At 42.8% G+C, this 11,043-nt stretch overlaps 1 long non-coding RNA gene across 1 annotated transcript; it reads right to left on the minus strand.

Moving 5' to 3' along the window:
* Positions 1-2,087: 2,087 nt before the first annotated feature.
* On the minus strand, positions 2,088-4,574 carry LOC147262804 (uncharacterized). The gene is made up of 2 exons (XR_015112483.1): positions 4,045-4,574; positions 2,088-2,603 (listed from the first exon to the last, which is right to left on the minus strand). It is a non-coding gene; the product is annotated as an uncharacterized LOC147262804 (long non-coding RNA).
* Positions 4,575-11,043: the final 6,469 nt, after the last annotated feature.

Raw genomic sequence — 11,043 nt, forward strand, 5'->3', positions numbered from 1 at the left:
AAAAAAAAAAAAAAAAAGTCTGGGGGGGGTGGGGGGGTTGGGAAGTACTTGGACGGGTCATTAACGTGAAAAGTGCTGTGTGAAGTGGTGCGTCCCGCGCCAGCAGGTGTTTGAGCCCGCATCCCTGCGGCTGCTGCTGCTGCTGCTGGGAGGTTTGATGGAAACGCAGCTTGCGACTGCTGCAACTAATGTTCACTAACATTTATCACACAATCGTGTGACAGTGTCATTATTTAACAACACGGGGGGTGGCGCGGGGGGGCGGGGGGTGTTCTTAAATGCACCACAGCAGACCATGAAGGATTTGGGTTTTATGTGTAATGGCACCACTTGACGCAAGAGGACTCTTTTCAGCTCCGTGTCTTCGTCTCACTCTTTTCATATTCTGTCTCTGTATCATTTAAGACAGAAAGAAAGCCTCCAGGTGGTGTAAAATATTAGCCCAACTGTTTACCCTCATGACTCACCGCCCGAGTCTCTTTGTGCTGTGTTGGAAAGTACAGAAGGTGTGTCCACGTGCAGATCTCACAAGCACAAAAAAAAATTAATTAAATGAAAAACAAGAAGAGAGGAACATCTCTTATTAATGTCTGAACTGATTTGGGGTCAAGAGGTCACACGGAAACATGGGATTTGATTTTAAAATGTCCACGAAAATGACAAAATGCAGAAGCCCTTGTTCTCTTTAAATGTGATCAGTTTTATTTGTCTGATCTGGTGATCTGGTAATCCATCCATTTTCTACCTCTTATCCTGTTAAGGGTCGCAGGGGGCTGGAGCCTATCCCAGCAGCCTTCAGGCGAGAGGCGGGGTTCACCCTGGACAGGTCACCAGTCCATCACAGGGCCAACACATAGAGACAGACAACCATTCACACTCACATTCATACCTACGGTCAATTTAGAGCATCGATCAGCCTCGTCCCCTCTTGATGTCTTTGGACTGTGGGAGGAAGCTGGAGTACCAGAGAGAACCCACACAGGAACAGGGAGAACATGGAGACTCACACAGAAAGACCCTGTGCTGGAGCCCGGAACCTTCTTGCTGCGAGGCGACAGTGCTGACCTCTGCACCACCGTGCAGCCCGTCTGGTAATAATATTCAGTGTTGATTCACTGTCAATGGGTCACGTAACATGGAAGCTACTGCATAGAATAAATAATACATTAAAGTATTCATTAGAACTGTAAAAAGTACTGCAATTGTAAAAAAAAAAAAAAAATACATGATTTATACATTAAACTATTCGCAAAAAATACAGGAGAAAACTGTTGAATGTGGTGCGTCTTATTTTTCCACTTCAGTATTGAAATCTGGTTTGGACTCACACGGCCACATGAAAACGGAGCTGTTGAAACAGCAATAAAATATTGATATGAAATCGAAATAAAAAGAGTAAAATCCAATTTTAAAAAAAAGGGGGTGTGCCTTATTTGTCCAGTCCATAAATAAGATCTGGTACCGATTAGGGGCGGCGCCGTAGTATGACATGAAAGTTACTAAAAAAATAAATAAAATTCCACACTTGGGGAAGAAAAATACAAGTAGCATTAAAAGGAGAAATGTTTCCATCCCGTGTATTAATACAATATTATATTTTGATTTGGAGTCACGTGACAATTCTTTCTGCATTTTAATATTTTGTCCAAAAAAGGGATAATGCATTGCTGCCTGTATTTTTTCTTTTTTTTGGGGGGGGGGGGGGGGTATGAACAAGGAATCTATTGTTTTTTTTTTCCTGTTTTGGTCTTTGCTGATCAGCAGAAACTCATGAGAAAAATCATCTGGTCTGATACGAGTGGTGAGGAGGAATCCAATAGTTACTGTGTTCCAGGAGTCTAAAATAGTCCGTGAAGCCGCAGTCAAGAGACAACTTAATGTGGCTTTTCTTTCTTCCTTTTAAATCAAATTCCCACCACGCGTAGAATATTTGACTCATGATTAATAAAACCTCACGGACCACAGAGACACCAGGTCCTTTACGCTGTTGTGGAACCGGTCACGTTTCACACAACTGGGATTCGAAATCGCTGCAAGCAGCCAGAACAATTTCAGTTAGCGTGCTAAGCTAACGGTCAAGAGGCAACAACATTTGATATCTTTTATTTACACACACACACACACACACACACACACACTCAACCCAAATCAACAGCAACAACAAAACTTTCTCTTTTTCGAGTGCAAACAAGTGGTCAGTAGTCATCATCAAGTTCGTAGCTGCGCTTCTTACAAACGAGTCTCGACAGCAGGTGACACAAATGCATCAGTTCACATCAACAAACTGTCTAGCGCAGATTTATCAAAGTGCACACAGCTGCGATCATCTCGGGGGGGGGGGGGGCTGATTGCCCATTGCTTCAGCATCCCCCCCACCCCTCACGATCCGATACGTTTAGTCGGCGATCCCGTCCGATGGTTGCTCGACGACAGCTTCCCCTGTGTCTTAGAGTCCAAAAAGCAGTGGCGATCCTGGACGTACATCAGGCCGCCGATGGAATCAGCCATTCCAAAAAGGACGGTGAGGACAATCAGGGCGGTGCCGATGAAGTACATCTTAAGAACAGCTACCACCATGGCGCCACGGCAGAGGAGGAAGAAAACTGTAGGCACATTAGAAGAAGAATCAGCCTAAAAGTCTGGAAACAGAAACTTAGATGCGCGCATTATTGTTTTTAGACGTGGGTGTTTTAGGACTGAGTTGAAGCGTGGAAAAAAAAAAAAAACCACTAACAGTTTCTCTCTTTCATCCAACATAACATCAACCGGAGCACATGAGCAGCTGTATAGTGTCATTGTTTACATTCTGCACTACGGGAGCTGTGAAGGGACATTTGATTTCGGAGCTGTTATGCAATCCTTAGCATGATTCCTGAGAGAGAGAGAGCTGAGCTTGTGTTGTCGCCATCACGGGTTCATTTTATTTTGCTATGTCGAAAGAAAAACAAAAAGCCTTGTTTCTAAAGATGCATTTAGAACAACTTTTTTCATTCTCATTCTCTCATAGAGAGATTATTATGGAGACCGAGGCATGAGTATCTTCCTCCTTTGATCGCCTGATTTTCAGCCGCTTATTCTCTACCCAGCAAGAAACTCAATGCAGTTCCTGCCTGTGTTAAACCTTAATTGAAAGATCATCCGATGAGTTGATCGATAAAATTCACGATTTGAACTGATTTTTCATCTTAAATCAACTGATACATGTTTCAGGTTGGGTGCTACTAGCACGCTAGCTCCTGATTTCAGATCAACACCAGGCTACAAGCAAAAGCCCTTAAGAACATAACCTCTAGTTTTCCAGCAATAAGATATAAATCAAGTTATTATTTGGAGAAAGATAATGAGATAAATTACCACGGCAGAAAACAGTAAGGCTGCAACTGAGGAATACTTGGGTCATCAAATATTCGGTTGCTTGTTTTCCTGATTAATCGATAAATATTCGGACAACGATGACACGTCAGGAGAATCAGACACAAAGCGCCACTTCCCAGCTCAGAAAGTCACTTTTCAAACTTCCTCTTTGGTCGACACTCGCCACAAACTCTCAATGCAAGGATTTTCTGCGTAATACTAAGAAATAAAAAACCCCAAAAACAACCACAGAAAATCCTTGTATTGACGAATTCGAAACCAGAAAACCACTTTAGCCTAACAAAAAAAAAAGGGGGAAAAAAAGGAAACTGAAATAAGACGGAACAATTCATTGCTACACGTCTAGAAAACCAGCTCGGCCATCTTTGACGTATGCGTTTAAAAATAAAAGAAATAAACAACAGTTGTCCACGGTAGAAGCCACTGCTTACGCAGTTTGTGGATCGCTTGACGTTACAGCAAAACTAGCCGAGGACCCTGAACGCATCACCTTCCGAGACACGGCGGGAGCACATGGCCGCAGACGCGCATTCCGAATGGAATCCAGTGAGTTCCACCTTAGCTTGTCATCGACATCATTTTATATCCTAAAATATATATATATTTTTTTTAATTAATCACAAAAAGGAAGGAAGACAGATTATTCCGTAAGAGTGTGTGGTAACGTACCGAGCCTCGACTGGTGTCTGGGAATCTTTCCTTGTTTCTTCGGCTTTTGTCGCAGACTTTGGCAAGTTTCCGACGGTTGATAATGAGACAATCGAACCCCCTCTCCCACAAAAGTCACTAGCGACAGTTCTCTCCTGAGAGGGACGTCTTCATCCCTGGATTCACACACGGCTTCCTCTCTTCTTCTGCTGCTGCAACGCTGCTGCTGCTGATGATGATGACGACGATGATGAATACGTGTGTGCGTACGTCACGTTGTAAGTCAGCAGGCAGCTTCCTGAGTCAAGCCCTGAGGGACTTTCAGGAGTTTCCAGTGGTGCTTTTTTTGTCTTTCTTGTCTTCCCTCCTTCTAATTTCACGCCTTTTATTGATTAAAACAACGTTTGTTCTGTGTTTAATGAGGGGAAACACGGCTGCAAGGCAGAGTTCAAAATAAAAAATAAATAAAACCACACAGGCACACACAAGAGGGGTCGTGACATTGTGATCATGAGTTGATCAAACTGAACAGCACATTTCCTGTCTTTTTCTTTGTGCCCCCCCCCCCCCCACACACACACACAGTCCCTAAACGCCTTAAATTCAAGAGGAAATTTTACCGTAATGTCAAGATAATGCCCTCTTAGGTTACATTTTAAGGTTGTCCCCCCCCCCCTTGATTGCCAGGTAAAGTCAAATCAGATTTTTTTAAAACTACTTGTGTCACGCGGAGGAAAACGCTTAGTAATGTCTTGCGAAACACAAGTGTACTTGTTTTTCGCCAAAAAAACCAACTTCTACTTCCTTCTCCCTTTGTGCTGTGAATGCGGCTTATCCTTAATGAGCCTTTACATGAAATGAAATAACATCGTCAGATGATAATCCATGTAATCATGAGACTATGAAGAGTGTGTGTGTTCTTGTTCTTGCTACATATCGAGGACTAGAATACAGATTTAACCAACAGAGTGAGGACACTTTTGGAAAGTGAGGGCATTTAACCCCGTCCTCACATCCTCAGAGGGCCGTTTGGAGGTCAAGTCTTGGTTTTAGGGTGGAGGTCAGCATGAGGTTCTGGTTAGGTTCAGGGTCAAGGAGCTTGGAAATGTATGACCTCAGTGAAAGTCCTCACAAAGATATAAATACAAGAGTGTGTGTGTGTGTGTGAAAACGTAGCGATAAGGAGAGCGTATTGGGCAACATATTTATCATCTGATCCGCTTCAGTAGCCTTCAGTCAAAGATGTCGGGAATTCCAGCGGGTTTGTGTGGAGGAGTGGAGGACGTGGAAAGTCCCAGAGGTGTTCGAGGTCGTTTCACACTTGATTTCACTTCCCAGCGAGGCTTTGGAATGGTTTTTAGCACGAGCTAAATAAACAATGAAAAAAACAAAACAACAACAACACACAGTTGCACGGTGAATAAGTTTGGTCTGATGCCATCAGAAATGAAAGGAGAAGGAGCGGCACGTTGTGCTTCTGCGTGGTTATTAGCAGTCATTGGTTTCTTCAAAGGTAATTAACGCACCCGGTTTCCAAGCAACTTCCATAAACGGTCTTCTTCTTCTTTTTTTTCTGGCCCCGAAGTTGAGACTTTATCTACACTGCCAAAACTTCCTCCTCCTTCATCGGCGACCGGAGAGCAGCCAGCAGCTCTGCATGTAAACCCAGACCTGCTCTCGGCCCGCGTGTTTCCACCGCCCGGGGAGACAATCGTCCCCTCGATGACGATCAAAACACGAGGAGGTCGAGGTTCGGTGGAGAGCAAGAACGAAGAGAAGCCGCAAAGAAGACCACGCAGGGTTTTAGACTGTAGCTTGGTCTGATTACCAGAATACACCGGATAAGACAAGGGGAAAGTGTGTTTGTGCAGAGAGTTTTGCGTGTTTGGAGTGACTTTCGCAGTTCGGACCACATTTAGCAGCATTTTCAGTGTTTTAACAGGGTCTCGGGTGTTTTTGTTAGTTCCTGGGGTTTTAAGCAGTGTTTCGTATGTTGTATAACGTTGTTCTGAGTATTTTTTTTTGCAGTTTTTTTGTGTTTTAAGCAGTGTTTTTAGCCATTTGGAGTGTTTTTAGAAGTGTTTCAAATGTTGGTTTTTTTGTTTTAATGACTGTTTTGAATGTTTTATAGCAGTGGGTTGCATGTTTCTGTTTTGTTTTTGTTTTTTTAGCAGTGTTTGTGTTTTAAGCAGTTTTTTTGGGGGGGTGGGTTTTGGCAGTTTTTTTGTGCTGAAGCAGTTTTTGGTATCCTAAAATCACTAAAACCTGATAAAACACTCAAAACACTGATTTAAACACCAAAGGTTTTTGGTGTTTAAATCAGTGTTTGGGATGATTTATGGCAGTGTTTCAACAGTTTTGTTGTTTGTTTTTCTTGGAGCGTGTCTCAAGCAGTGTTTTGAGTGTCTCAATGCAGTGTTTTTAATGATTTTAGCCGTCTGGAGTGTTTTTAGAAGTGTTTGGAGTGTCTCAAGATTTTGTAGCAGGGTTATGAATGTCTTGACGGTTGAGTGTTTTTACAGTGTTTCAATTCTTTTTGGGTGGAGGAGAGGAGAGGACAGGGTACTGTTACTTTGTTTTTGGTAGTGTCTGGAGGTTTTTGTTTTTTCTTCAGTGTTTGTTTTAATTTTCTGTGAGAAGTGATGGCGCGGCCCTTGAGAGGGATGAGACAACCCGGCAGATTCATCCAGGACAAGAGGAACGCCGTGTCAGCAGCCAGACAGCAACTGCTTCCAAGGTGTTCCGCAGAGGTTCAAAAGCATCTGGACATAATGAGGAATAAAAGTTGGACAAAATTATTATTTTTTTAAAAGTACAAGGCACACAATTCTGTTTGTAGGGATGTAAAATTGTTCATACTGTACATGTAAATATTTTGTTCCTGTGCATTGACTTCTTTTTTCTAGAAATCTTTGAAATCCAATTTTGATTTCATGTTGTGTACACACTGTTATCACTCCCCCTGGTGCCACAACACATATCTTCCACTAGATGGCAGTGCAACATTGTAGAGCAGGGGTTTCCAGAGTCTGATGGTGGCGCGCTATAACTTTAGTCTGTTTTACATGGTGTACTTTGATCATCTGGAACTGTTCTTGTGATTCTGACCGTTTGTTGCAGCAACATATACTTTCCACTAGATGGCAGTGCAACTGTTGAGGCCAGAACCCAGGTTCTTCAGAGGTATTGGTTTACAAGAGAAAAAAGAAAGAAAGAAAGAAAGAATTTGAATTATAGATTAATCTTTATAAAGTTTAAGAAATTAGGATTAATAGCAAAACCCCCCAAAAAATGACAACAGTGCAGAAAATATGAAAGAAAATAGAACAACATAGAGAAAAGGGATAAAAGAATGCGTAACATTTCCACATCAACAGTCTTTAATTCTGACAACAGACTTGCTTTTCATTCTTTTTTTGGAAATGATGTGAAATACACTGACATTTTTTCAAACCATTGGGTCAAACCACACCTCCAGTTTTTAACTCCCAACATATAGGCACCTAAGCCAAGTGGTAGATTTATGGAGTCCAGACACAGAAAACCTCCTTCTTGAGACGATTGTGTTACTTTGGGTTTGAAAGACAGAATCATTGACGAATTGATCATTTCTGCATCTCAACTATCAATTAATACGCATTCTTGATATAAAAACCTTATCATGTGTTTTATACGACTCATTGTGAACACTTACAAATGTTTTAACCTTATATTAAACTTCAGCTATGACACCCCAAACTCTACAAACTTAAAGGTAAACGGTATTAAAATGATCTTTACATGTTCGTAACACATTTATTGACGTCAGTCTGTCAGATCTGTATGCATTCATACTTGCATTACCGTATTTTCCGGACTATAAGTCGCTCCGGAGTATAAGTCACACCAGCCAAAAAAATGCATAATAAAGAAGGAAAAAAAACATATATAAGTCGCACTGGAGTATAAGTTGCCTTTTTTTGGGGGAGATTTATTTGATAAAATCCAACACCAAGAACAGACATTTCATCAAGAAAGGTAGTTTAAAATAAAAAATAGAATAGAGAACAACAGGCTGAATAGGTGTCCGTATGCTAACGTAACACATTAAGCTAACGTTACATGACAACGAACTGAGAACGTACCTGGTATGTTAATGTAACATATGAACAGTTATTCAGATAATTATAGCATAAAGAACATGCTAACAAGTTTACCAAACCATCAGTGTCACTCCAAATCACTAAATCCAAGGAACTCTTCATCCTCGGTGTCACTTCTAAACAACTCCGGAGGTATACCTCGTCTATAGACGATGCGCCGCTTCTTCTACGTCGCGTTCGTCAGACTCATCGTCAGTTGCAGTTCCAATTATTCCAGCCTTTCTTAATCCCGACAGGATGGTTTCGGAGAGTTGTATATTTATAATGAAATTATATAATAATGTGTTAATAATTTCACATATAAGTCGCTCCGGAGTATAAGTTGCACCCCCGGCCAAGCGATGAAAAAAACTGCGACTTATAGTCCTAAAAATACGGTAATTCAAAAATGTAGTTCCTAAATATGACGGCACATCTCACTGAATAAAACTCACAAATGTGAGAAAAGAGAGCGGATTGCTCTTCTTGCAGTACACAACATTTTTTGGAGTTGTTACTTTTTATGGTGATAAATAAAAATATTTCAACGACTCAGCTGGAGTTGTACTGCATTGCGTGGAAAGACACGACAAAGTACTTCATCTAAGAAATACTCGGCCAGTCCCACACACATTTAACACCCTGTGCCAGATCTTATGACTCTGATTGGTCTCAGCTCGTGGATGAGTGTCCACGCCGTGCACATGACACTCATTTCGCTGAATGTAATTAAATGAGGAGTGTAAGTGAGGGACCTCAGGACACACGGGATTGAGAGTGAAGTGCTCCTAATCATGTGACCCTCCCTCCTGTGTCATAGATGACTTGATTTTTAGCCCCAGGAGCAGCACTGATCCAGCAAACAGCGTGAAAATGATCACATAACCATCCATCCATCCATCCATTTTCTTTTACTTCCTGTTCAGGGTCGCGGGGGAGCTGGAGCCTATCCCAGCGACTACGGGCGAGAGGTGGGGTTCACCCTGGACGGGTCACCAGTCCATCACAGGGCCAACATAGAGACAGACAACCATTCACACTCACAGTCACACCTACGGTCAATTTAGAGTCTAACCTCGTCCCCTCTTGATGCCTTTGGACGGTGGGAGGAAGCTGGAGAACCAGAGAACCCACGCAGGCACACGGAGAACATGCAGACTCACACAGAAAGATCCTGTGATGGAGCCGGGGCTCGAATCTGGAACCTTCTTGCTGTGAGGCGGCAGTGCAGACCACTGCACCACCGTGCCACCAATCACATATTCATCATCATCAGTATCCAGCATTTCTTGTTTAACATTTGTCATTGGCAAACAAGAGTCAGTTTTCTCTTTGGATGCAGGTGGATGGGTAGAGTGTGTGTGTGTGTGTGTGTGTGTGTGTGTGTGCGCGCGCACGTGCGTGCAAACATGAGACGTAAGTGGGGAACTATCTTGAACCTCAGAGGACAGGCTAAGAGGATTTTCCATCTTAACATTTCGCCAACTGTCAAAAACAGTCAGTCACCTGGAGGTGATCCCTGTGTGCGTGTGTGTGTGTGTGTGTGTGTGTGTGTGTGTGTGTGTGTGTGTGTGTGTGTGTGTGCGTGTGTGTGTGTGTGTGTGCGCGCGTGTACAGGAGAATCCTCCTGCAAAAGTTTCGCACAACAGAAAACAGATGGACGAGTAAACAAAAGCACGACAAATACCACACACTTCACTAACGTATGATTTTCCATCACTCCTTGGGGTTATGGATCTTTTCCACAGTTGTATTAAACTAATACTTCTCCCAAAACATGTATTTCGAAATTAAAGTACTCACAAATAATGTCTTGATCTCACCAAAATATGTTTTTCTTCCTCATTGCTGCATCAGCTCTCCAGAATGCAGGAGGAGCCTGAGGCCGATGTCCAAACCAGAGGCGTTATGGTTTGTTCTGAGCTCAAACTGCGTGTGGCTTGAACGGCTAAATAAAGACCGTTTGGATAATTGAGCTGTTTTTTTTTTGTTTTTGTTTTTTTGTATTAATAAGAACCGCCTCTAAAAAAACAGATTTAGCACAGTGAACACTTTCCCCTAGAAATAAAGTGGGAAAAAGAAGCCTTTCATTTCTAAATTTTGTTATTTGTACCCGGCGAATCTCAAACGTTCAACGACGGGAAGGAGACTAAAAGAAGGTTTTTGATGGGGGGGGGGGGGGGAGTGTTTTTTCGGAAGGACATCACAACGAGGCGTTGATGGGTTAAAAACAAGCTTGCTGGCATCTTTAAAAAAAAAAAAAAATCGCTTCTGAAACAAGTGATTACGTAACACCCTCGACCCTTCGGTGAAAGCGTCACTCATCTGTGTCACACACACGTTGTGCAACTACCCTTTAGGGAAAGCGAGCGATTTTACATCAACGCCTTAGGTGTTTCACTCAGGTTTATTGAAATTTTGTACTGTGCAAAAACAACAACCACCATATGTTCTGCTCAGTTTGCGCCGTTCATCTCTGCTGGTGTTTATCCTGAAATCCTCTTTGTGGTTTGTGACGTTTCGCTGCTGGTTAGAAAGCGGGATTAATCCGTACCAGACCTGCGGCGGCGAGCGCTTCGCGAGGCACTCAGCAGGACCATCCCACTCAACCCATTCAACATGTAGACGAACGCTTAAGGCCATGACTGCTTTATCCCCCTTGACATGATGGAGCTCTACGATCTCCTACTATTTCTCTCCTCCCCTTCCATTAACCAAACTGCTTTCATGACATTTAGAGCCTCTCTCTCTCTCTCTTTACGCAACACGCACTTCTGCTGGCATCATTTCCACGGTGACACCCTCTCAGTGGGAGAATCTCCAAGGCGACGCCCTCTGTTGACACGCCTAGAGGTGGCTGGTGTCTTTTTGTAGGCAGGTGCACCCTGTGCGGGGACAG

Source organism: Aulostomus chinensis, chromosome 4 (assembly GCF_037954235.1).
Source record: "Aulostomus chinensis isolate RoL2024-O1b breed Wild chromosome 4, RoL_Achi_v1.0, whole genome shotgun sequence".
In the NCBI taxonomy this organism is placed as follows: domain Eukaryota; kingdom Metazoa; phylum Chordata; class Actinopteri; order Syngnathiformes; family Aulostomidae; genus Aulostomus; species Aulostomus chinensis.